Consider the following 26,019-nt stretch of genomic DNA (forward strand, 5'->3'; position numbering starts at 1 on the left):
CTTCTTCCTTATAATATTAGACAATCTGAATGGCCCAGATGACTTTGAAATTTTTTACTTTTCTAGACATATCCAGTGTCTGTCATCTATATAAAGTCGCCCTCTTCTACTGTGTCCTCTGCCCAGCATTATGGAGCCTCAAATCCCTGGCATTAGCAGCTTTATATTGTAGAGTTGTAAGTCACATTGATGGATAACACATTTAAATAACTTAAGCTCATGTATTTTTATTATTTAAGAGATTGTCCACCTTTAGGCTATGTTCACACAGTGTATTCGTTTTTGACAAGAACAGCCGTTCTTGTCGATAACAACGGTTGTTGGAATCACTGTTTGGAATCTTAAGGAGAACAGCTACCGTGGTGCACAACGGCTGCTGTTCCCCTACGGCCGTGGAAATGATCGACGCCAATTATTTTCAGCTGGCAGACTGTGAACAACGGCCGTTGTTCACAGTCTGTTCACACAATGTATGGCTGTTCTCGCGGCGATACATTGTACTATGATCAATGGTTAATTGAATTGCAGGCACACCCAAAAATGCCCACAATTCAAATAACAATTCAGTAATGTTCCTGCGGCAGATATGGAAGTATTGGTCACAGTGCATCCGGTGCTGCGTTGTAATACGAGGGCCGTTACAGTGTGTGAACATAGCCTAAGATAGTTTTGTTCAATTCTATTTATTTTGCAGTATTTTTTGACAACTTTCCTCTGTCAGTTACTGTATGTAAGAGACCTGGTCATGGGTAGTAGAGAGATAGCATGATACTTCTTAGGGGGCTTAAAGGCGGCTTCGCTTCATAGGAAGACACCAGTGTCATAAATTACATGCAAAAGGCAGAGGGACTTTCACAAATGTTTCATTGCACCACAGAAATATCAGATTACAGCTATGTATAAAAGTTAAAAAAAAAAAGGATCATGTAAAAATACTAATTAATTATATATATATATATATATATATATATATATATATACACACAAATAAAAATGTGTTGGGAAAAATTTGAGGCATTATAGAAGTGATCACTGACTTCTTATGTGCAAATGTTTTGTCTAAAGAAACGTTATATATTTTATTAAATTTCTTAGGTTGTTCGTCATCACAAGTATAGATTACGGTAATCGTGCAATCTGTGCTAAAACATCGTCTGTGCTAAAACATCGTGCAATTTCAAAAAGATGCAGAAAAGTTTTCCTTCATGTGGGAAAAAGACTCTTTACCCTTTCCAGGTGTCTTAAAATCTAGGTCAATGCAGAGTAGTCTGCCTGTCCATCCACCCACCCAACATCCAATATCTTTGGACCATGCTCTGCCAACTTTCTTTCTGTGGCAATAACCTGGAAAAATGCATGTGGGTCATTTACCAAACGTTGATAGTAAATGTGGCCAGACAGCACTAGAGTTGATTGAACCTCTGGAAATCCTAGGTTCAATCGAACTCAAACCTTCACGAACCTGACGCATTTGATTGCTGATGTCTTCCCAATCCGTGGGGAAGGAGGAGACTGCCCAGGTACCGCCTGGAATTCTGGGATTCAGCCTAGAAAATAGGCTTCAGCAATCAAGTGCAGCAGGTTCGTGAATGATCGAGTTCGATCGAACCTAGGATTTCCAGAGGTTCGATCAACTCTAGTTAGCTCCTTCCATCAGATCATGGGATAAGCTCCATGTACACAGTTATAGACAAAGAGGCTGCTTAACAGCAAAAAAAGGAGAGAAAACCTCTATGTGATCATAAGGTATATGTATAGTGAAATATGTTTATTATCTTCCATGTACAATTAAACCTGAATTGCATACTAATGCATGCCCTCATAACCTCCCACCTAGACTACCGCAACACCCTTCTTCGTTGCTTCCCATCAAACACTCCTACCCCCTCCAATTCACTCTTGCTTGTCAGATAATCCCCTCCTTTCCTCATTCCTCCTCTGTTAATCCCCTAACTGATTACCCATTGCCTAATAAATTTAGTCCAAAAAATGAACAAGACATAACCCCCTACCCCCTTCATACATCTAACCTATTCTCTTGATACCTCCTCACACATAATGTTGGATTTTAACAAGACCTCCCTATTTCTTCCCCTCTTGTCCGTTCCTCTCACAATTATGACCATGATGTCTCCCTTGTATCTCCTATTCTCTGGTACTCACATTTCCGCCTGATTAGACTCTACTCCACCTTTAAATTCAACCGGAAAACCCATCTCTTTGTAGAAATCTATAACCTACAATAGCACAATAGTGAAATATCTTTAGGGTATAAACCCACACACCGTATATGCAGCGTATTTACTATTTACAGCGTATTTACCGTATATACGCAGCAAACTCTCAGCAAACTCGCAGCAAACTCGCAGCAGATTAGATCTAAATAACTGAACACAGCATCAAATCTGTACCAACAAATCTGCTGCGTATTTGTTGCATTTCTGCTGCGTATACGGTGTGTGGGTTTATACCCTTAAAGTCTCCCTCACATTATCCATAGGATGACAGATTTTTATGATGTAGTGACAAACACTTGGCTGGATATATTTAGGATTGGAACCATACCCCACTTGATATATGCTAAACTACTGTACCTCCCCTGTTACCAGTGGACCACACTTGTATAATGATTCAGTTAGATGTTTAGGACTTTTTCAGCGTCTTAGCAGGCCCCAATAATAAGCACCGATCTTGTTGATCGGCACTCATTTCATGAGCCTTCACAAAGCTCAATTATCTTGCAGGCAGTAACCTGGTCCAGCCAACACGCAATGAACGGAGACAACTGCTTCTGGCCCCATTTACTGCGTAGTACAGGCGCCAAATAGCTGACTGGCAGGGATAGCGGGTGTTGACAACCTAATGGTCAGGGACTGATCACCTATGTTGTGAATAGCTCATAAGTCTATTTCTCCCCCCAAGGCAATGCACTTCCAATACCAATGATTTGTAGCCCTGCAAAAAAGATCAGATTGGCTGACAAATGGGGGCTCTCATTCATTAGATGAACACTGGCGCCTTTACATAGGCCAATTACTGGGAACAAGCGATCCTACGAATGCTTATTTGGCCTATAAACAGTATACAGAGGCCATAACGGGGTATTCCGGCAATTTGCTCTAAAATAAAATTGCCCAAACACAACTGGGTTCACTCCCCCACCAACTGATGGCTACCTTCCCCACATTCTTAGGTCACTCCGGTTGCATTTTAAAAATGTTTTTGATCCACTATTAAAGATGGCGTCTGGTCAGTAAACTACATCTCCTGCCTGCAGGGTGCCTTCTATGCTGCCACCTGGTATGCACTCCTGTCTATTAGCTATCCGACACATAGAAATGGAGGTCATGTGATGTCATGGAGTTCTCCAATGTCATCTGTGGGCCAGGTTATTGAGTGCACTGTAGAGCTAACCCCACCAATAGAAATGAAGATCATGTGTCTTCCGTCTCCAAGGGAAGGGGAAAAGAGAACTGCTTCAAGATCCAGAGGATGCTAAAAAGAGAAATTTAGAGATTGGGATGGAATGCAGGAAAACTTAGCAGGACAGGTTAAACACGTCTGTTAGAGAAAGGGTGATATTAGGAAGGGGGATAGATGAGGATGAACTTTTTTCCCCTGGAATACACCTTAAGGCTGGGTTCACACTATGTATATTTCAGGCTGTATTTGGTCCTCATGTCAGGTCCTCATAGCAACCAAAACCAGGAGTGGATTGAAAACCCAGAAAGGATCTGTTCACACAATGTTGAAATTGAGTGGATGGCCGCCATATAACGGTAAATAACTTCCATTATTTCAATATAACATCCGTTGTTTTAAAATAACAGCACATATTTGCCATTAAATGACGGCCATCCACTCAATTACAACATTATGTGAACATAGCCTTTCTGTGTTTTTAATCCACTCCTGGTTTTGGTTGCTATACAGCCTCAAACATACAGCCTCAAATATACGTAGTGTGAACCCAGCTCAAGGCTGGGTTCACACTATGTATATTTGAGGCTGTATTTGGTCCTCATGTCAGGTCCTCTTAGCAACCAAAACCAGGAGTGGATTGAAAACACAGAAAGGTTACGTTCACACAATGTTGAAATTGAGTGGATGGCCGCCATATAACGGTAAATAACTTCCATTATTTCAATACAACAGCCGTTGTTTTAAAATAACAGCCCATATTTGCCATTAAATGATGGCCATCCACTCAATTACAACATTATGTGAACAGAGCTATACAGCCTCAAACATACAGCCTCAAATATACATAGTGTGAACATAGACTTAAGAGTTTCATCACAATTACTAACTTCATCCTAATTTTTTTTTAATTTGTCTATGAAAGTGAGAATGTTAACCTCTTAAGGACATAGGACGTATGCGTACGTCATACGTCCTCACTTGCACTTCAAAGCGGGGCCGCGCGGCGGCCCCGCTTTGAAGTGCCGCGATCCCGGGTGCCGCGAGTAGCCCGGGACCGCTGCTATTAGCGGGCACGGTCTGATCGCCGTGCCCGCTAATTAGCTAATCGGAGACAGCTGTCAAAGTTGACAGCTGCTTCCGATTACCGGAGGCAACGTTTCCCTGGGGTCTAGTGGGGGAGATCGCTCCTCCGGGACCTTATCCCGGAGGAGCGATCTCCGTTACTGATGCCGGCCGGGGACACGTCCAAGATGGCGCCGTCCTCGGCTCGGCACTCGTTCGTTTTCGGCTGCAGCAGCCGAAAGCAAACGAGTGCCGATCTCATGGATCTCTGCAGCATATCTATGCTGCAGAGATCTCAATGAGAGATCACAGTGTATATACTAGAAGTCCCCCAGTGTTGTTAATAGTAAAAAGCCCCCTCCCCTAATAAAAGTCTGAATCACCCCCCTTTTCCCAGGTTTTAAATAAAAGTAAACAAATAAATAAATAAACATGTTTGCTATCGCTGCGTGCGTAATCGCCCGAACTATTAATTAATCACATTCCTGATCTCGTACGGTAAACGGCGTCAGCGCAAAAAAAAATCCCAAAGTGCAAAATTGCGCATTTTTGGTCGCATCAAATCCAGAAAAAATGTAATATAAAGCGATCAAAAAGTCGTATATGCGCAATCAAGGTACCGATAGAAAGATCACATCATGGCGCAAAAAATGACACCTCGCACAGCCCCATAGACCAAAGGATAAAAGCGCTATAAGCCTGGGAATGGAGCGATTTTAAGGAACGTATATTGGTTAACAACGGTTTGAATTTTTTACAGGCCATCAGATACAATATAAGTTATACATGTTATATATCGTTTTAATCGTAACGACTTGAGGAACATGCATAACAAGTCAGTTTTACCCCAGGGCGAATGGCGTAAAAACACATTTCCCCCAAATAAAAGAAATGCGTTTTTTTTTTCAATTTCACCACACTTTGAATTTTTTTCTGGTTTCGCAGTGTACTTTATGCAAAAATTCAGCCTGTAATTGCAAAGTACAATTAGTGACGCAAAAAATAAGGGCTCATGTGGGTTTCTAGGTGGAAAAATGCAAGTGCTATGACCTTTTAAACACAAGGAGGAAAAACCGAAAACGTAAAAACAAAAATGGGCCATGTCCTTAAAGGGTTAAAGAGTCACTGTCGTATTTTTTTTTTTGCAGAAATCAATAGTCCAGGCGATTTTAAGAAACTTTGTAATTGGGTTTATTAGCCAAATCTGCCATTATCTGAATGTAAAAAGCCTTTTCCCAGGTCCCCCCCTCCTTCCTCTTTTTCATCCACTCTGAAAAATCTGAAAATTGTGACTTGTTGCAGGAGACGTACCCTGTCTGTTCTAGGGAGAGGGGAGGGGGGAGGAGAAAGGAGGGAGTTAGCCGGCAGCAGAGAGCAGATAACAGAGGATTACAGGCATGGAGCTGGGTGACAGCTGTAATCCGAGCTCAGACAGGTCACTGGTGACTGTCACAGGAGATATCCCGTGAGGGATTTGTAGATTAACTCTTTGTTGTCCTGTTTTGGTCTTTTCTTTAGCTCTCTCCATAGGAGAACAATGAAGACAGGGGGGAGAGATTTAAACTGCTTTTTCATGATAAAAATGCATTTTTCAGATAATAAACCCAATTACAAAGTTTCTTAAAATCGCCTGGACTATTGATTTCTGCAAAAAAAAAATTCACGACAGTGACACTTTAACTACCTAAAGAAAGAGTGTAATAATACGAATGTGATTGAAAAGGCCTGGTTAAAGTTGTCATATACAACAATAATGAGATGGTAAAAATATGCAGATATAGCAAAAAAAGAAAAAAAAAGATGATATTGAGTAAATTCAATATTAGAATTTCTTAAAATGACATAAAAAACACAGGATTTAAGCCCTGACAGATCTGCATAGCTTAAAGGGATGAAAACTAGAAAGAACTGTACTACAGAGCTGATCATGTACCTGTCAAGCAGCTTCAGCTAATAGATGGATCAGCAGCACTATGATGAGGAAGGGAAGCTTCACAACGGTGCTAAATCCATGACCATCTGCCTCTCTGCTGACCATAATGATTACATGATATGGTAAAAAACTGAGGGACCCTTTTAAGTATAAATAGGTAAGAAAAGAATAAGGCAGGTTGGTCAGAAAAATATGGAATTCCCCCAGGATTTTCCTTTTTATGCCAAAAGGAAGAGTTATTATTTGAGTATGGCTCCTGCTGTGGCAGGCTGAATAATCAGCTGACTTCCACCTTAGCTGTTATTATTGTCTTTGTAAAACAACCCCTTTAATTTGCATGTAAAATATACTTTCCTTTTTTTATTAAATGCTTAATTTATCAAATGTAGTTTAATTTATATTTTATTAATTCCCCCGATAAAAAAATAGATGCATTACCAGACACAGCCACTATAAAAAGTATGGAGCTGTGCCAGGCCAACAATATAAAGGATCCAGCATTTTGATGGAGTGCCACAGCCTTCTGAATTGGTTTGAGAGTGAGGGTGTCAAGAGTTTGACCCTTACTGACCTGGTATAAATAGTCTATTCTAAGGTTAGACCACCAATATCAAAGCCCCAGAGTAATCTTCATAAGAACAATCCTGTAGAAGCAAATGTTCATTACAGCGCATTCATGTGTTGGCTTCAATATTAAACATTATTAATTTCCTTCCTTAATTCATTGTTTCTCTGTCTCATTCTTCAACATAATTACAAGTAATAAGTTCAAATTTGCTCTAAACTATGCTAAATTGGATATTTTTAATAAAAGTGCAATAAATAAGTGTAAAAGAAAGCTCTTAAGAAGTAAAATGTGAAATAAATTGGCCTCTCATTCCCTGTGCTCATGGGAGACTTTTTGTATAATTTTAGAATTAAAAGTAAAGTCAATTATTCAGTAGAACAATTAGAACTAAAACTGTCTTTTGTAAAAAAAAAAAAAATCACATTAATAGGATTTGGGCCTGTCAAACATCTGTGGGGGTGCAATTTGACCGGTGAGAATTTTTTCATGGGAGCAGAGAGAGGAGCCAACACTATATGAGGCACATAGTTGTGTAACTGCTATATGGAGTGTAAAAGGGGTATAGGTCATTATGGGGGCACAGTGGGAGCTAATACTATATAGGGGCAGAGAGGGCCTAATTACTATATGGGGCCACAGAAGGGACCTAACAATATATGAAGGCACAGGTAAGACCTAACAGTATATGGGTCAGAGGTAGGAGGTAGAGAGGTGGAATTATCACAATATGGGCATAAAATTAGTTGGAATGTCAAATAAACAACGCAAAATTACATTATTGCCTAAAAAAAGTGCAAAGTGTAAAGCAATAAAACTTTACTTTTATCTTTTTTTGTGGTTAACTATGGAATACCAATTCTTTAAAAAATAATATGTCTCTGAGATTTCTGACATTTTGGAATACTAAGAATAATGTGAACTGGCATGAAACGGGTAAATATTATTCTGGAGGAATTATAAAAAATGCAAAAATGACATTCCGTACATACACCCAAGGATCCATGGTAGAGATTAGCAATTAGAGACATTTGATTACTGGTGGCTGAAGAAGATGAGTGCAACCCTAAGGACTCCTGGAAAACATATACAGCTGCACATTGCAGATTTACTTTGGTGTGTGTGACTTCTTTTAGGTGAAAAAAAAAGTTTCATTGGTGATGCCACCGAGACAACAATGTTACCAAGAAGTGGCTTCTCTGCTGTTGAGTCCACCTTGGGCCAGTGCTTACTTCACTAGGATTGGGACACCCACTCAATGTCACAAGGGGGGGGGGGGGGTATGGATTATAGTGCTGGTCCGAGGCGGGGAGAGGGGACTCAATGGCAGAGAAGGCCAGACCATGCGGTAGTCACCATTTTTCCATCCCAGCATCATCAATCAGAGATACCTTTCCTTTGTTTTTCTTCTAGCTCTTGGATTATGAAGATTATGCAAATAACAGCTGTTACCAGTCACAATTTTATAGAATCAACACTACTAAGTAGAACTAATCTCAATCTGTTGACTAGGAGATGATGTAAAAACAGCCCCTTTGAAGCTCAATGGTATGTAAAACTTAATTAACTCATGAAAGCGCTTACTCTCAGGCTGGGGGTCTAACAAATTATTTTGGTAAATTATTTTTTTAGCCATGTTCAGGAGTTGTTTCAAACACAGGAAAAGGTTTAAATCATTCCATTATAGTTCCTCTTTGTGTATGTTATACTCTCTGTTTCGCTTAAAAATACTGACCAAAATGTTTGTGCTACTTTACATTAAAGGACTTCTGTCATGTGGCAATGAAAATAAAAAATCAGCTATGTACCACCTACATATATGTAAAGGCGAACAAATGTGCTGTTATTAGTAAAGTAACTTACATCACTACCATTTTGATTCCGTATACTTCTGATTAGTGTTGAGCGAGCACTTAAATGCTTAAGTGCTTGTTACTCAGGCAAAGCATTTTTCAATGCTCAAGTGCTTGACTCGAGTAATGAACCCCATCTGAATTAATGGGAGATTCGAGCATTTAACAAGGTGCCCTCTGCTCAGCAGATCGAAGGGTACCTGGTTAACTATTAATTTTTTTGAAAATTTTTTTGTATATTTTGTCCATTAAAGGGTTGTTGTTTAAACAAAATCTACAAAAATTAGAACAAAATGTAAGAGGTTTCTGTAAGACACATTAGAACTCTGAATGATTGTTCAGCGGTCAGTTATTGAAGGTGTATGGCCACCGTTATCTGAGTACCATGAGGTGCTAGGTCAAGAATATTTACTCAACATTTCATCTGATCACTTCCTGGTTTCCTCTCTATACTGTGACCATGATATTGCCATGCATCAGTACAGACACTTTTCCACAATCCCACTTGCTTGCATGTAAAGTGAAAAACAACTGCCAAAATGGAACAGATCAAAACACTGCAGCATGAATCCTGACCCAGCATGACACATCCTGTTATGCCGTTCTGCTACTGGCAAAGCAGTGATTGGCCGACCACATCAAGTGACCTAGGACTGCATAGGCCTGGGTCACCTGATGCTTGGCTCAGACGCTGTTATTTAGCAGGCAGGGAGAGATGCTGGAGAAGGGAAAATGTTAGTGTAGGGAATAGTTTAAGCAGGTCTTTAGCCCATAAAAACCCAAATGTCCTTTTTAGGACTAGTAATCTCCCTGTGGTTCTAGTGACCACCAGTGTTCATGGTTTGCTGTTCCTGTTCCATTTCTGCAGTGTTTCCATCACTTTCTGAGGTTTTCAGGTGAACCAGATGAGTAGGGGGCACCTGATTAAAGGGGTTATCCAGCACTATAGAAACATGTCCGCTTTTCCACCACTCTTGTCTTCAGTTCAGGTGCAGTTTGCAATTACGCTTCATTTACTTCTATGGAAATGAGTTTCAAAACCTGCACCCAAAATAGAGACAAGAGTGGTGCAAAAGTGGCCATGTTTTGGTAACGCTGGATAACCCCTTTAATTACGGAAGTCTCATTGACTTAAATGGGGATTGCTCCTCAAGCCAAGCATTCGAGAATTGAAAAATGCTCAAATTGAGCAACAAGCGCTTAAGCTTTTTAGTGCTCACTCAACACTGGTTGTGAGAACACATTCCTAAGTATTACATGGCAACAAGTATTACAAATCATGATCAGTATTTACGGCAGTAATTAACAAAAGACAGACATCTTTTGCCATCACAATGGTGGAAGTCTAGATAGACGGCCGCAAAACGAAAAGTGTGTAGCTTAATTTAAAAAATTCCAGTAAAATAAGATGCAAAATATATTTTTACAAAAAAAAAATGTGGATGGACAGATTTAAATTATTCAATTACCACTTATAAAAATATACACACACATTGTACAGGACGCATAGTACAGATTATAAAAATTATGCGGATATCTGCACTACTTACTAGAAACCAGTTGTCATTCATGTTGACTGGTCTGTGTTTAAAAAAAAAAAAGGTTCCCTCTGGTTTTTGAAAGATTCTTTAATTGTATTACATATCTTTGTATCATAATCATGTGTTTAATTGTTCTTGGCCACATCTTCCACTCTGAATGACCACTTGTATCTTTGCAATCCACAATCACCAATTCATTTGCAGTAATTTGTCATTATATAAAGCTTTACTTATCTTAAAAGCAAAGGGAATATTTATAGAGCATTTCTTCTGGCACTAACGGCAGAATGGAGAGGCACAGAGGAAGACAGGAAGGAGGGCCATCAGGGACGCTACAGCAAAAACAAATATAAAAACTTTAAAGTTTTCTTTTCTTCTAAAATGGGATTCTATAGTTATATTACATTATGGACATGGTTATTAGAGCTGTTTTACATATGGTTTAGCAAAGAGAGTTTGATGGTTTGATGTTTCATGTTTAATAAGGAAATATATATATATATATATATATATATATATATATATATACATGGCTATTGATTATAACATTACAATAACTGTTAGTATTAATTTGCACAAATAATCTACAGCAGGGCCCCATTCTGGAGATTACAAAGGGAAGGGTCTTGAAGGGTCTCTGGCATTTATGGTATGGTGCCTCCATGTTGTTCCATGTTTTTCCCCAAAATCAATGTGTCTGGGAGAAAATCCCTAAGTAGTATGGCATGTGTGAGTGTGTCTCTAAAATCAGAAGCGCATAGCATAGGGGCATATAGAACTTCAAAGGGAATCTGTCACTAGGCTTATGCCACCTTAAATGATGGCAGCATACACTAGTGACAGAAATAATGAGCAGAATAATGCATTACCTATAACATTCTGTTCAGCCATCCTCCTAATATGCAAGAGAATAGGCTTCATGCCACACCCCTCCCACAGCACTCCAGCTGCTGATTGACAGCTGTTTGCATACATACAGTATTAATAGACAACTGCCAATCAGCGGCCAATGGGCACAGTGTGCTGGTGCTCATGAGTATCCAGGACTACTGAGGACACACACATAATTAAGGGGACTAATTATTGGCCTTGTTATTCGGGAAATTATCACCAAATCAGCTGCACAGACCAATGTAAGGGAGGCTTCATTCTGTTCAGCTTCTCTGTCACTATGATAGGCTAACATAAACATGATGACAGAGTCTTTTTAACCCTTAAAGGACGGAGCCAGTTTTCATTTTTGCGTTTTCGTTTTTTTCCTCCTGTTTTAAAGGACACTGCGCTTGCATATTTCCCCCTACAGACACACATGAGCCCTTATTCTTTGTGACACCAATTATACTTTGCAAATACAGACTTAATTTTTGTATAAAATATGCTGAAAAAACAAAAAAAATATATGTGCAGTTAAATTGGAAAAAAGGTGCAATTCCTTTTATTTCAAGGGGTTTCGTAATTACAACGATATGTAACTTGCATAACTTTTATATTATTTGATATAAAAAAAATTAAAACTTTTTTTTTTTTTTAAATAAATTTGTTTAAAATCGCTCTATTCCCATCCTTATATTGCTTTTATTGTTTGGTCTATGGGGCTGTGTGAGGTGCCATTTTTTGCAACACAATCTGCTCTTTCTTTCAGTACCTTGTTTGCATATATGCAACTTTTTGATCACTTTTTATTACATTTTTTTCTGGATTTAATGTAAACAAAAAATGCGCAATTTTTTATTTTGGCGGGTTTTTGCTCTTATGCTGTTTACCGTGTGAGATCAGTAATGTAGTCATTTAAGAGTTCGGGTGATTACCCACGCGGCGATACTAAATGTTTTTTTTATTTATTTTATTTATAAAATTAGAAAAGGGGGGGATTTGAACTTTTATTAGGGGAGGTTTTTTTTTTATTAATGAAAACACTTTTTTTTCACTAACAGTAAGTAGAAGCCCCGTGGGGGACTTCTATATACACAGAACTGATCTCCCATTGAGATCAATGCTGTGTATATAATAGAACACTGATTAATCAGATCGGTGCTCTATTATAATGGTCTGCTGCAGACCACATACATGGATTGCCGAGTCAGGATCAGCGCCATTCCGACGCTGAGCCCCGGCCAGCTTAGTAAACCGGATCTCCCCTCCGCGATCGCATTGCGGGGGGGGGGGGGGAGATCTCCCACTAGACACCAGGGACAGGGGGCACCACCACTATTCAAATGCAGCTATCAGCTTTTAAATCTGTGGAAAAGTAAAGGAAGCCTAGACCTCTAAGCAGAGATGTAGGAAAAATGTTTGGAAGCAAAAGTGTAGGAAGAATATCTGAAAGTGTAGTATCAGTAATGAATATTTTACCCCTTAAGGACCGGGCTAATTTTCGTTTTTGCGTTTTTGGTATTTCCTCCTTGTGCTTAAAAGGCCATAGCACTTGCATTTTTACACGTACAGACCCACATGAGCCCTTATTTTTTTGCGTCATTTTCCATAAAATATACTGCGAAACCAGGAAAAAATTATATGCATGGTGAAATTGAAAAAACTTAATTCTTTTTCTTTGGGGGCCTTCGTTTTTACGCCGTCCTATGGAAAAATTGACATGTTATATATGTTCCTCAAGTTGTAACGATTACAACGATATGTATAACATGTATAACTTTAATTTTATTTGATGGCTTATAAAAAATTCAAACCCTTGTTAACAAATATATGTTCCTTTAAAATCACTCTATTCCCATGCTTATAGCGCTTTTATCCTTTGGTCTATGGGGCTGTTCATTTATTGCGCCAATATGTGTTCTTTCTACTGGTACCTTGATTGCGCATATGCGACTTTTTGATGGCTTTCTATTACAATTTTTCTGGATTCGATGTGACCAAAAATGCGCAATTTTGCACTTTGGGATTTTTTGGCGCTTACGCCGTTTGCTGTACAAAATAAAAAATGAGACAAATTAAAAGATCGGGCAATTACACACGCGGCCATACCAAATATGTTTATTTATTTATTTTTATTTATAAAATGGGAAAAGGGAGTTGATTCAAACTTTTATTAGGGGAGGGGATTTTTTATTAATAAAAACACTTTATTCTTTTTTTACTAACAGTAATATAAAGCCCCCTGGGGGACTTCTATATACACAGCACTGATCTCCCATTGAGATCAATGCTGTGTATATAATAGAGCAATGATCCATCAGATCATTGCTCTATTATAATGGTCTGAAGCAGACCATCTAAATAGATTGCCAAGCCGGGATCAGCGTCATTCCAACGCTGAGCCCCGGCCAGCTCATTAGAACGGATCTCCCCTCCGCGATTGCATCACGGGGGGGGGGAGATCCCCCACTAGACACCAGGGACAGGGAGCACATAGACTCTTCAAATGCAACTGTCAGCTTTGACAGCTGCATTTGAATAGTTAATCGGCTGCGGCGATCAGCTAATACCCGCGGTCCCTGGCTGCACATAGCAACCAGGGACCTCGGGCTGCAGAAAGGGCTCACGCCGGGAGCCCTCTCTGTTTACCCTTAACGGCCGCATGACGGGTATACCCGTCATGCATCGTTAAGGGGTGGTGGTGGTTATAAAATATAGAACTGTAGTATCAGTAAAGGATATTTAATATAACAGTAGTCATAAAATATAGACTTGCATAAAATGCTCATAGGAGCAGTATATAAAACAAATAACATACAATACATATTCATAAATAATATCCCTAAAGGTCCCTTGTACTGATGGTCATATGTCATAAGTCACACATATTCTGGATTAAATGCTGTGCAATATCTGTGTGGTGTAGAGTTAAAAATACAGCGCTGTCCGCAAAAGTGAGTCCTGCTGCAGCAGTCTTAGGTGTATTTAGCTGCCTGCGGCGGACTAGAAATCACAGCCAGTCTTTGAGTATTGGTAGCGCAACAATCACTTGCTTGTTATCCTAGGGGAGGTACAGTCATCTGTGTGAACACTCCTGTAGTCCTGTGTGTCTCTCCTCCTTGGATCGGCGGTGCGTCGTCGTGGTCCTCTGCATCTTTGCGCGTCTGCGCGGCCTCGTTCTCGCTTGTGAGTGGTAGTTGGTGCTGGGTCCTGATGCCGATAGCTCCACGGTGCACTGTGTGATTCCGGGGCCCCAAAACAATGGTGCTTGTGTTCTGTAATGGTTTGATGCACTGCAACGTGTGGGTGATAGCAGTGGAAATGATGTTGCATGAATAAAAGTTTATCAATTATGTGAACATAGCCTAACTAGTATTTTCAGCTTATAGGGGATAGGGTTTAGAAGCTGGAAAACCCCTTTAAAGTCTGCTGCAGTCATTCGTTCTGTGTCTATGCAAGCGAGAGGGTCCCTTAGACTTGCAATGACAAAAAGCCAGGAGAGTGCGGTAAGCATGCACCCCTTCCAGACCATTTTCCTGATTGATAGGGGTCTGAACACTTCAATTTTAAAATATGGCCATGTGCATTCATGCTTATCTTGATTTTTCTTAAGGATGGTTCACCTTGATCCTGGTATACCAGTTTTAGGCTATGTTCACACTACGTATATGTCCGGCCGTAGTTCGTACGCGGCCGGACATGTGCGGCTGCAACTACGGCCGTGGGAAAAATAGACATGCGGCCGGATTGCGAACATGCGAGCGAACCGCGAACATATGCCCGTAGTACAGTTATGCTTCCTAGCTTGTTTCGAAGCGATCTGAAACAGGTCATTTTCTTGGAAATCTTCGCCCAGCCCAATAAAACACACAGAACCTTTTGGATCTAAAAATCAAGTTCAATTTGGCTGAAATAAGTACTCCGTACGGGACCGCATGGAAATCCACGGGCGTGAGTTGGAACAGTTCCGGCTGCAAACAATGGGCTTGTTCATTTTTCACGGCGCCATATACGATCCGGCCGTAGGCTCATACGTAGTGTGCATTGTGCGGCCGAAAATCGTATACTTCCAAGCTTACGCATCAACCTCAAAACTACGGGCGTATATTTGCGGTTCGCACTATGGCCGGAAATATACGTAGTGTGAACATAGCCTTGAAATGTCAGTGCATCTACATTAAGAACAATCAATTTTATTAGCATCAAAAAGGTAAAAAAAAAAAAAGCATATTTAACTACTGTACTGGATAATCTCTCCTGCATTTATCATGTTTTTTGTATACTTGATATGCTACCTTAAGGGGGAAGACCCTCCTGTTCTTGCTCTATGTACATTTACATTAGAAATGAGCAAAGCAAATCTGACAAATCAAGATTCGCTGCCAATCACACTGTCAATTCACTTTGTTCTAATCAGCTAATTCCCACTGATTTGGTAAGGAAATTCGCAAAAAACAAAATGGCGGCGGCACATGCTGTCTGGATCGTCACTGGATGGGAGAAAGGGATTAACCATAATCCCTAGCGACCGTCTTATCAGCTGCAGGCCCCTCTGTGATGTCAGCACCTCCCCCTCACCTTCTATATAAGGAGGTTTGGAAACGGAGGAGGCCAGTTGGCTGTGTTTGGAGGAGAGGGCAGGATGGCAGCAGGCAGTTACAGCAGAGCAGGGAGAGACTAACAGAAGGATATAGGGACAGAGAGGAGAGGAATGGCGGAAATTGAATGATTGGCTGTTTGACTTTTTTTAAATAGTGATTTTCCGATTTTTGACACTTTTACAACAACATGCTTTAACAAATTCATCCTTCTGTAATAGTCCCAGTACTGTAGCTGTTATAGTTTTGGCTGTTTTAATGAAATCCATTAAGATTCAAGAATCTTAACGCGTTTGGCCGAAAATTTGTGAAGCTCATGAAACGAATTTCCGTCCGCTTCGCTCATCTCTCGTTTACATCACTAAATAGACATATTTGTTCTAAATATCTAAGTATTGAACTAGATATCCATAAAAAAGAGGCACATGTGAACCCTTGGCTTCAAGATTTCAGCTGGGAGAAGAAGTGCTCTGTTTGACCTGAACAGATCTGATGTTCTTTCTTCTTGGGACACATGTAAACAGATACCATTCAGCCTCTGGATTGATTGGTGTCTTTGAACATGTCTGTGAACCATTTTAATGGATCATAAGATCAATTCATGTATCATTTGCAGTGTTATGCCAAGCTTGTTAAAGAGAAGTTTTAAATACACTATATTAACTATTAATTTTTTTAGGCTGTGCATACATCGGTACCGTATACCTTGTTTGCAACAAACTCCAGCCCATTTAAGGGTTAATTTGCCTTATTTTTTGGGTGTTTTGCACATTCGATAGCTGAGTTGGGGAACAATGGTGTGTCGCTGTGATTATAGCTTGGCTATGCTCTTTGGGTTTTCACTGTTATATTAAAAACTGAAAAGAATTTCTCTCTTAGAATTTTAGCATTATTGTTCCCTGGTGTTTCTGTCCTGATGAGGCTCTTTCAGGAGACATTACTTACATAATTAGATGCTACAGACTGACTCTCCCTAGTCAGCCCGAAAAAGTAATATTTCCTCATGTATTACTTTTCTTACAGAATCCTATTCTATTCTGGCCACCTACTTGCATGCAACGTACACCATCTCTTGATAACTTATTGTTTTATATTCTGCAACTGTGCCTGCTAGTTTTCCACCCACAACTGTGGTTTTCTTCATACACTAAAAACAGTCAGCTGATCAGGTTTGATTGCCACTTGAGATCAGAATTAAATCTCTTTAAAACCCTTCCGTCGCTGCACTGTAATTTAACATCGCTGCAGCCTATGCCTGTGACTGCATCAATGTTAATTTATGATGCAGGATGACACAGGCACAGGAGCTGTGCCTATGTCATCCATGGTGGGTCCTAGCTGTCAGTGATAGCTGTGGACCCGCCGAAACTGTGAGCACCGGGGCCGCACTCTGGTGCTGACAGTTAATCTTATAGATACTGAGGTCAGCACGACTGCAGCATCTATTGGGCTTCAGACAGAGAATTCTCCCTCTACAAAGGGAGAATTCTCTGTCTGATAACCATTGGGGCTCTGCGATCACATCCGTTGTCCTAGAAACTGAGGCCGGCAGGGAAGGGAGGGAGGTAAGGCCGGTGCATGAAGGCTTGTAACAGCGGCAGGAGACAGAGGAGAGGGGGCAGAGCTATGGACTTCAGCTTAGTGGATCATTATGTTCCAAAACGACCTGGGCATTGAGGTAGCCAATCAGTGAGCAGGGACAACAGCCCAATCACGCTCTGCTCTGACATCCCATGCTCTCACATTCCAGGCTCTATAAAACAGGCAGATGTGATTGATTCTGATTATTAGTACTAGTGTTCTCTTTTGAATTTGGACCTTCACTTGGATTTCCTCTTGCCTGCTGATTTTGCTCAAACATGACTTCCTGGCTTGTAGACTTTAGACCATGCACTGGCCACCATTCCAATACTTTTTTATCTGTGACTGACCCAGCAAACTAAAATATATTACCAGTCTTGCTCACTGACTGAGTAAAGATGTGGCCAGTGACGGCAAGTGACGGCAAGGGGTGGAAGCTGCGACCAGTGGGGAATGCTGGAAACACTACAGAAGAATGCCGGGGGAGAGCTAAGAGCATAGTCTGCAGCACAATTTAAAAAAAAATTAATCATCAGATAACCCCTTTAAGTGATTAAAAAAATTTAAAAAATGTTTCTAGTGCCTATGTTTTTGACTTTTTATAAAACATTCTAGAGCTTTATACATTTTTTAGGAATTTATAGCAATCCACTAGTACTAATATGTCTCTTATTGTTTCTTTTTTCTTTCACTTATTTTTGTCTTTGAATGGAACATTTCAACTATTTTTGAATCACAAAAGAACACTTGTATTTCCTGCATAGAAAATTATTGGTCTATTATCAAGAGACAACGTAAAAAATAGTGATCATCTGCAGAGAAAAAAAATGGGGGCATGTCTGATGTTTCCATCTGTGGGAGACAATCACTTTGTTACCATAGATGCACAGTGGCTTCCATGGTTTGATCTTTGCAGTTATGACTCCTGCAGTATCCTTTATTTTTACATTAAGGACTTGTATGCGTTGGGAAAATCTTATGAGATTGAAGGTCCCCGTCAGACGTACTGGTCAATGGGGGTCTTCCAGCAGTCCCTGCAATCTTCTGTTAATGGCAGGAAGCCTGCAATATATATGTTTGTTTTCCCTGCAGTGTTGTTGCAGGGGAAATGAAATCTGACTGGGCACTATTGAAATCAGTGGGCATCCCAAGCATTTATTGGCCGCCATCATTGTCCAGCAGTCCCCCAGTGCCAAGAGCATGGCTGGAGGCAGCACGTGATTTAACTAGTGGAGGGATATAGTGGTTGTGTGAATGAAGCAATATGTTCAGAGGGATTTTACACTTGTATATATGTATGCTTTATATATGAATGAATGAATAAAACATGATTCAGTAGATCGCAAGGATGGATGGATAGATAGATAGATAGATAGATAGATAGATAGATAGATAGACAGATAGCTTTTAAACCCCCATAGAAATCTACGGATGTCCTGATATCAGTACTCCAGTGTATGGGATTATTGGGGGATCTCGGTCTGTCTCCCGCTTGCGGACAGAGAGATTGAGGCCTGTGTTAATAGGCAAGTCTCCTAGCAGAATTGGAAGTGGATGTCAGCGAGTGTTTATACCGTTTCGATATGGCTCATTGACTTACATACACTTGGATGCTCTTACATATAGACAATTTACTTAGCATGTACCTGGTTTCCTGGATACGCAGATGCCTTACCCAAGATGCACTTGGTTGCCTAGATATGCTATACTTATGTACTTCCTTAATGCTAATGCCGGAGTCATCAATCCCTGTGAGTGAACCACTACGGTTCTAAATTGTATTATAAGATATTTCTAATTGACACTAGTCATTTTTTCACTATGTACTTGGAATTTGTTTATTCCCTTAATCACTATTACTGCATCATGTAACGATTTCAATAGATTTTTTTTATAACTTGCATCTGTGCACTTAAGTGATTGTCACATATGATGTATAAATCACCTGTTTATACGAGTGTATTCACCAGCTTAAAAAAAGGTCCAAATTGAAGGACTCAGAGGATTCCATAGGCAGCAATAGCAAGCATATTTTTTGTATAAATCACAGCTGTTCTACAACGGCCATGGTTTTACGAAAATATACATTGTGTGAACATAGCCTTAGGTTGAAAGCAGCAGATCAGGTGTCTATAGACAAGCAGCACGAAACTCTGTAGCTCGGTGAGCTGGACTTTTTATGCAGCCTAGTAATTCTTGTTACCCGATTGCTCTCCTTTTAGTGTTAAAGGGGTTATCCAATGAATATGAATTTGATGAGGGTCCAACTACTAGCACAGCTGTCAATCATCTCCTGTGGGCATCGTATGCTCAGTATTTGCCACTCAATACACACAATGAGAAAAACAAACACACATTTTAAAACATCACTGTCATCTAACAAAAACTTTGGACATGTCACAGAGCCAAGTCAAAAGTCTTGATCAGTCACGGACTGAATGCTTAATGCCTAAAGAAGCAGGGACAAGTGGTCAGCTGAACACTTCTCTTCCCATCTCGCTGTAAGAGACAGGCTCCATAGATATAGTCTAGAACCCGACTCCTGCATTGAGACAGGAAAAACAGTGAGCCAGGGAGAGAGGCACTCAGCCAAGCACTTCTTCCATTTTTGTAGATTAAAGGAGACATCAGGTGTCGAGCATTTTTTCCCCAAAAAAGCCGAGGAGGAGAGCGCTGAACATAACAACATGCACCTACCTCTCCGGCTCAAGGTCATGGTTCCACTGTCACCTGCTTTGGTTCCCAGTCACTTCTCCTTTAAATCTGTTAATGCTGGTCATAATTAGTGCTAAGCGAGCGTGCTTGACCAGGTACCTCCTGGTGATGGGGTAAAGGTGGCCATCAACCTTCAATAATAACAGCCGAACAATCATTCGTCTGTTTGTTATATCTCCAGCCCATCGCAGTAACCTATTGCTTTTTTTTTTTTTCAGTATATTTCAGCCCATAAAGGGGTGTTTAAAAAAATATAAATTGGCATATATTAAATATTAGAAAAGGAAAATCATTTTATAAATGGTTGCTGAGTTAGCCTAGTTGCATTGCAGTGCTTAGGTCCAGGATTCGAATGTGACTGCAGGCAAAATATGTTTTATCCAACTATTCCAAAAATAAAAACAATAAAAAAAATTGGTAAGTGAGTTTGGGATTTAGATATTGATCCCAATTTAGATATTGATTCCAATAGTGGAATTTTCTGATGTTATTTTCTGTTATTTTATATAAAGCAGGAGACAGACAAGATTTTTATATTTTTACAGAATTTTTCTGTTGCATAGCACATTGCCTTTTTTGGTTGTTTGTGTAATTTAAAGTGTGTTTTGATGTGCGGTTGAAGCATAGTATCCTTGACTCAAAGATATAATGATCATCCGATAAGAATCCACTAGCTTTTCTTTGATTACTCGGCGGCTTTCTACTGATCAGTGGGAATGAAGCTTTGATGATGTCTTACTTAATTTCCCAAAAGGGACATCATAGATACAGTAGAGTGTAAGGATACATAACTTCAGATCATGCCATTCTTTAACATGAATGAGGAGCAACAATGTCCCCATAATACAGTTTCTTTTTGCCATTATTGGTTTAGATATATATATATATATATATATATATATATATATATATATTTCATTAGTATGCAAACAAACTGTTTCGCATTTGTCACCCATTGGGTCTTTTATTGGTTGGAAATTGACAATGTATCTATAGGTGGCACTGGAGACACTGTTTATTTCTCCTTAAGGGGAGATAGTTGTGAGACCTTTTTTTGCTAATAGAGCATTGTTCCTATTACACAAAAAGATTTTTCGTTTTCCTCCGATTAACGATAAACGATTGCAAGCAATTACTTTTGCAAACGACCTGAAATCATTCACCATAATACGGGAACAATAGAATTTAGTTACGATTGCATTTGCGATCACTTGTATAGTCTAGTATATATCCAAGGAAAACCGTTATCCAGCACGTAGCAAAGAAAGATGCCTTTATTTTCCAAATGCAGGTAAAAACATGTGAATCACCATAGTGCAGGGACCCCACAAAGATCAGACGCGTTTCGAGCGCATGCGCACTCTTGCTCACTGATGATCCCTCCCACCACATTGTATACTTAAATATCCTGAGAACCAGGTGCATTGCACTAGTGTGGGAGTGATTAAATGAACTTGTGGTATGCTATAAACATTGTCACAAAGCCAAAGCCTATATGTGTTATACTCCAAACTATATATACATAAACATAATAACATTATAGGACATAGTGCTAAAAAAAGGAAATTCCATTTCCATGAGCGAATACTGTTCGATTGAATATCTATCGAATAATGAGATATTAGAATATTTGATATTCGTACGAATATCCCGCGAATATTCAAAAAATATTCGATAAGCGTTCAAATCCCCCAGCTTCCGGTTTCACCCTCCAAATGGTCAAATAGATGTTTTTCACTAATCGAATACTTGTTCCCATAGACTTTAATGGGATCGAATATTCGATCGAATATTCGAATATCTCACTATTCGCTCATCACTACTCAAGTCAGATAAAGGAGAAGTCCGGACTCCCTGTTTTTTTTTTTAAAAGGGTATTAACCTCTCCCTCTGCCTCTTCAGCCCTGAAATGCCACTTCAGGACCCCCGCCAGGCTCCAGAATCTCTGCTGCTGCACATGTCACAACCCGGTTGATGGACTGGTCGCTCAGCCAGGCAGTGACTGGGGCTAGACCCCACTCTAGTCACTTATTGGCTGAGCAGGCTGTCCAAATCAGAGACAGGCTCATCCCGCTGCTTATTGCAGGCTCGGAGTGAAGTAAGCAATTCTTCATTGTTACTCTCTCTCCTGCCTCTGCTGCCTGCGACAAGTCATCTGAGGCCGGGTATGAGTTCTATGTACAACCACCCAGACGTGCTGAAGGTGGCCATGCCCAGAATGCTGGAGTGTAAAGAGATGGAATGCTTATATCACTGGGCACTATGATTTTAACCCGCACTCTGAGGCTATGTTCACACTGCGTATATGTCTGGCCGCATATTTGCGCGGCCGGACATATACGCGGTAAACTCCGGCCGGAGATTTACGCTACTTGCGGCCGGCTACGTACGGACCGCGAACTTACGCCCGAAGTCTACTTACGCTTCCCGAGCGCTCTACGTAGCGATCTGACAGTGGTCTTTTACTTGGAAATCTTCGCCTAGCCCCGGACACCCCACAGAACCTTTTGGATCGGCACAAAAAGCTGCAAAAATGAAGAAATCACCACTACGTATGGGACCGCATGTAACGCTACGGGCGTAAGTTAAGGCATTTTCATCCACAAACAATGGTCTGATTCATTTTTTACGCCGCCGCGTACAATCCGGGCGTAAGTTTGTACGTAGTGTGAACTGTGCAGCCGTACTTCATATACTTTCCATTATACGCAAACTACGTAAGTCTCCGGCCGCTTATTCACGGAACGCACTACGGCCAGAAACTTACGTAGTGTGAACATAGCCTTAGAGTGATTAACCAACTAGATACCCATATACCACCAAGGAGATAAATCCTAATGTAATTTAGATCTACATTGAGTTACCCGGATTAACATTTATTTAACCTGGACCACCACATTGACATCAATAGAATTACTGACGTCCAATGTACACAGTGTATTCAATAACGGATGTTTGCGCAGATGTCAAATTAATGATCATGACAATTATTCGCGGACTTTTGCAAACATCAGACGTTATCTTTCAGTTGTTGACACACAGTTATTATTTTGTCACCGCCCTTTCACCGTCATTACATTCAATGGACTTTTCAATTAAAGACACACCCAAAGGGAAATCAGAAAAATGTACCAACAGCCGTCATTGTAATGACAGGTGTCAAAAATACAAAATTACTGACATAACTTTGGACTCAAAATGACAGAAGTCATTTAAAAAAATTAATAAACGAAAAGGAAAAACTTCATGTGAACATAGCCTTCCAATAATGTCCTGTATACCTTATTTACAGGTTGTGGGGTTGTGTTACCTAGTCCAGTATTGGACATCACTGATATGTTCACACAACGTCAAAAATATTAAAAAGGTGGCCAATTTTCAAATTTAAAATAACGTCCGTTTTTGCCGAGCTTTAACTGACTGCAATGCAATGCATTGAAGTCAATGGGAAGACGTCCAATGCGCACAGCGTATTGAATAACGGACTTTTTGCCGCGGGCGTCAAAATAATGAACATGATCATTATTTTCGGACGTCTTTTGCAAACAGCGGACATTTTTTATTTGAAGTTCACACACAGTTTTCCTTTTGTCAACGTTCTGTCTCCGTTTTTACTATTAAATTGAATAGACTTTTCAATTAAGCCACATCCAAAGTCCAATTAGTAACTAAAACTAGAATAATGTGCAAACAGCCGTCAGTGCACCAAGGGGACGTCAGGCTGCTAAATAACGTCCGTTATTTTAAACTCAAAATGACAGACATAATTTCAAACGGAGATGAAAAGACGTTGTGTGAACATAGCCATAGAGTGATAAAAGGGAAGGCACTTTTTGATAGTGAATTTAAATGGCTTATTTGAAGAACAGGAATATTTACAAATTCTTTTGGGATAAACTCTTTAACCCCTTCAAGACAGAGCCCTTTGATGCACAAAAGTCCGGGTCAAATTAATGCAATGTTCCTCCTCGCCTTCTAAGAGCCATAGCGCTTTTAATTTTCCACCTAGAGGGCTGGTTGGGGTGTCATTTTGCGCCATGATCTCTAGTTTTTATTAATATCATAGTGGTGTAACAGAAAAATTTTGATTGCTCTTCATAAATTTTTTTGTGATATATAATTTAATAAAATCAGCAATACTAGTGCGTCCCCCCCCATTTACGGCGTTCACCGTGAGGGAACAATAATCTTATATTTTAATAGATCGGACAATTCGGACAATTTAATAGATCGCACATGCAATCGGGACCCCCGCAGCATGGCTCCGGGGGCCAGATCACTCGGTGACAGATGCTTGATCTGTCACTGAGCATCTTAAACGCTCAGACCACTGTAGATCGCAGCATTTAAGGGGTTAATGAGACTCAGCTGCAGGATCGCAGCTGACTCTCATTACCTCCGGCCCGGGCACTGATGTGAGCAGGACAGTTCTCTCTGCAGTGCTCTCTGCAGTTCTCTCTGCAGCGCTCACGGGGTATGTGCATTAGGAACGTATATATATACATATTACTGATGCGAAGGGGTTAACCACCCTAGACCACCAGATGTTTAAAGGGGTTTTCCAATAATGCAACTTAAAGGGGTTAACCAGCGCTACAAAAACATGGCCACTTTCTTCCAGAGACAGCCCCATTCGTGTCTCCAGCTTGGGCGGGTTTTTACTGCTCAGTTCCATCGAAGTGAATGGAGATTAATTGCAAACCACACCTGAACTGGAGACAAGAGTCGTGTTGTCTCTGAAAGAAAGTGGCCACGTTTTTGTAGCACCGGATAACCTCTTTAATTTTATCTTACTACCTTTCTGTGCACTTTTATGTTTTCTTTCTGCTACTGATGCACATTATTTGCTCTGTGTTCATTGCCACACATTGCCACCATTGTCTAGTGTACAATAACGGTAACAGACTACCTATCTTTGCTTTACACTGTAGCTCAGAATTCAGCCTACTCTCCTTCCTACTATATGGGAGACCCCTATGGGTATAGTGGTCCGGGTTATATTCATGCATGTGTAGTAAGAAGGTGATGCAGGTGGCTGTGTTTCCAGCTAGAGTGCACAGTAAAAACAGGAAGTCCATTACAGGATGTACTCTAGACAGGAAGTGCTTCAATAAAGTCAACAAATTCAACAGTTAGAAACAGAAGCACAAGTAACACATGTAAGATCACAGAAAGGTAGTAACTTCACTTCATATACCAATATAGGTTCATTTATCGCTCCGTTTAAAATAGGTGGTTTCATTGTTGTAAAACTCCTTTACTATTGAAGTTATTATAAGATAGTTATACCCTTCAAAGCTCATTGACTATATGTTTCTAAATATACATTTGCAACAATAACCACAACAACAACAAAAGTAGAAATGCACACTATGATTAATATATATATTAATGGTGAACAACATAAGGATAACATAGGTGCGACCAAGTGGGACCAGTGTTTCTGTGCAGAGAAAATTTCCCCGATTTACTTTTCCATCAATTACTAAAACTGTAAACAAACACATTGTGGAAACCTTGAAATCCCTACCATGTCGTGCTTATTATGTCACTTCAATGCTGTGTTAAGACTGAGCGATAGCATTCAAAGGGTTGCTGTGCCTCTTGTGCTTCTTGAGTCCTTTTCTTGCTCCGTATATGTTACCCAGAATATTTCATGGCTGTTACAGTTTATAGACAATGTCCTAGAGCCATTGACTTCTAAAGAGTTATTCTGAGCTTCTCTGTTCATTCCCAGCTACAATCTATTTTTCTAAGCTGTCTAACTCTGGAGCGCTCGCTTTGCCTTCTGTTCTACCTGCTTTAACTTGCGCTCCTCTTTAACAGGTATATTGTTCATAATTGCTGTTTTGTGTGGACTCTCCTTTTTATTAAA

The sequence above is a fragment of the Dendropsophus ebraccatus genome, chromosome 10 (genome assembly GCF_027789765.1).
Source record: "Dendropsophus ebraccatus isolate aDenEbr1 chromosome 10, aDenEbr1.pat, whole genome shotgun sequence".
In the NCBI taxonomy this organism is placed as follows: domain Eukaryota; kingdom Metazoa; phylum Chordata; class Amphibia; order Anura; family Hylidae; genus Dendropsophus; species Dendropsophus ebraccatus.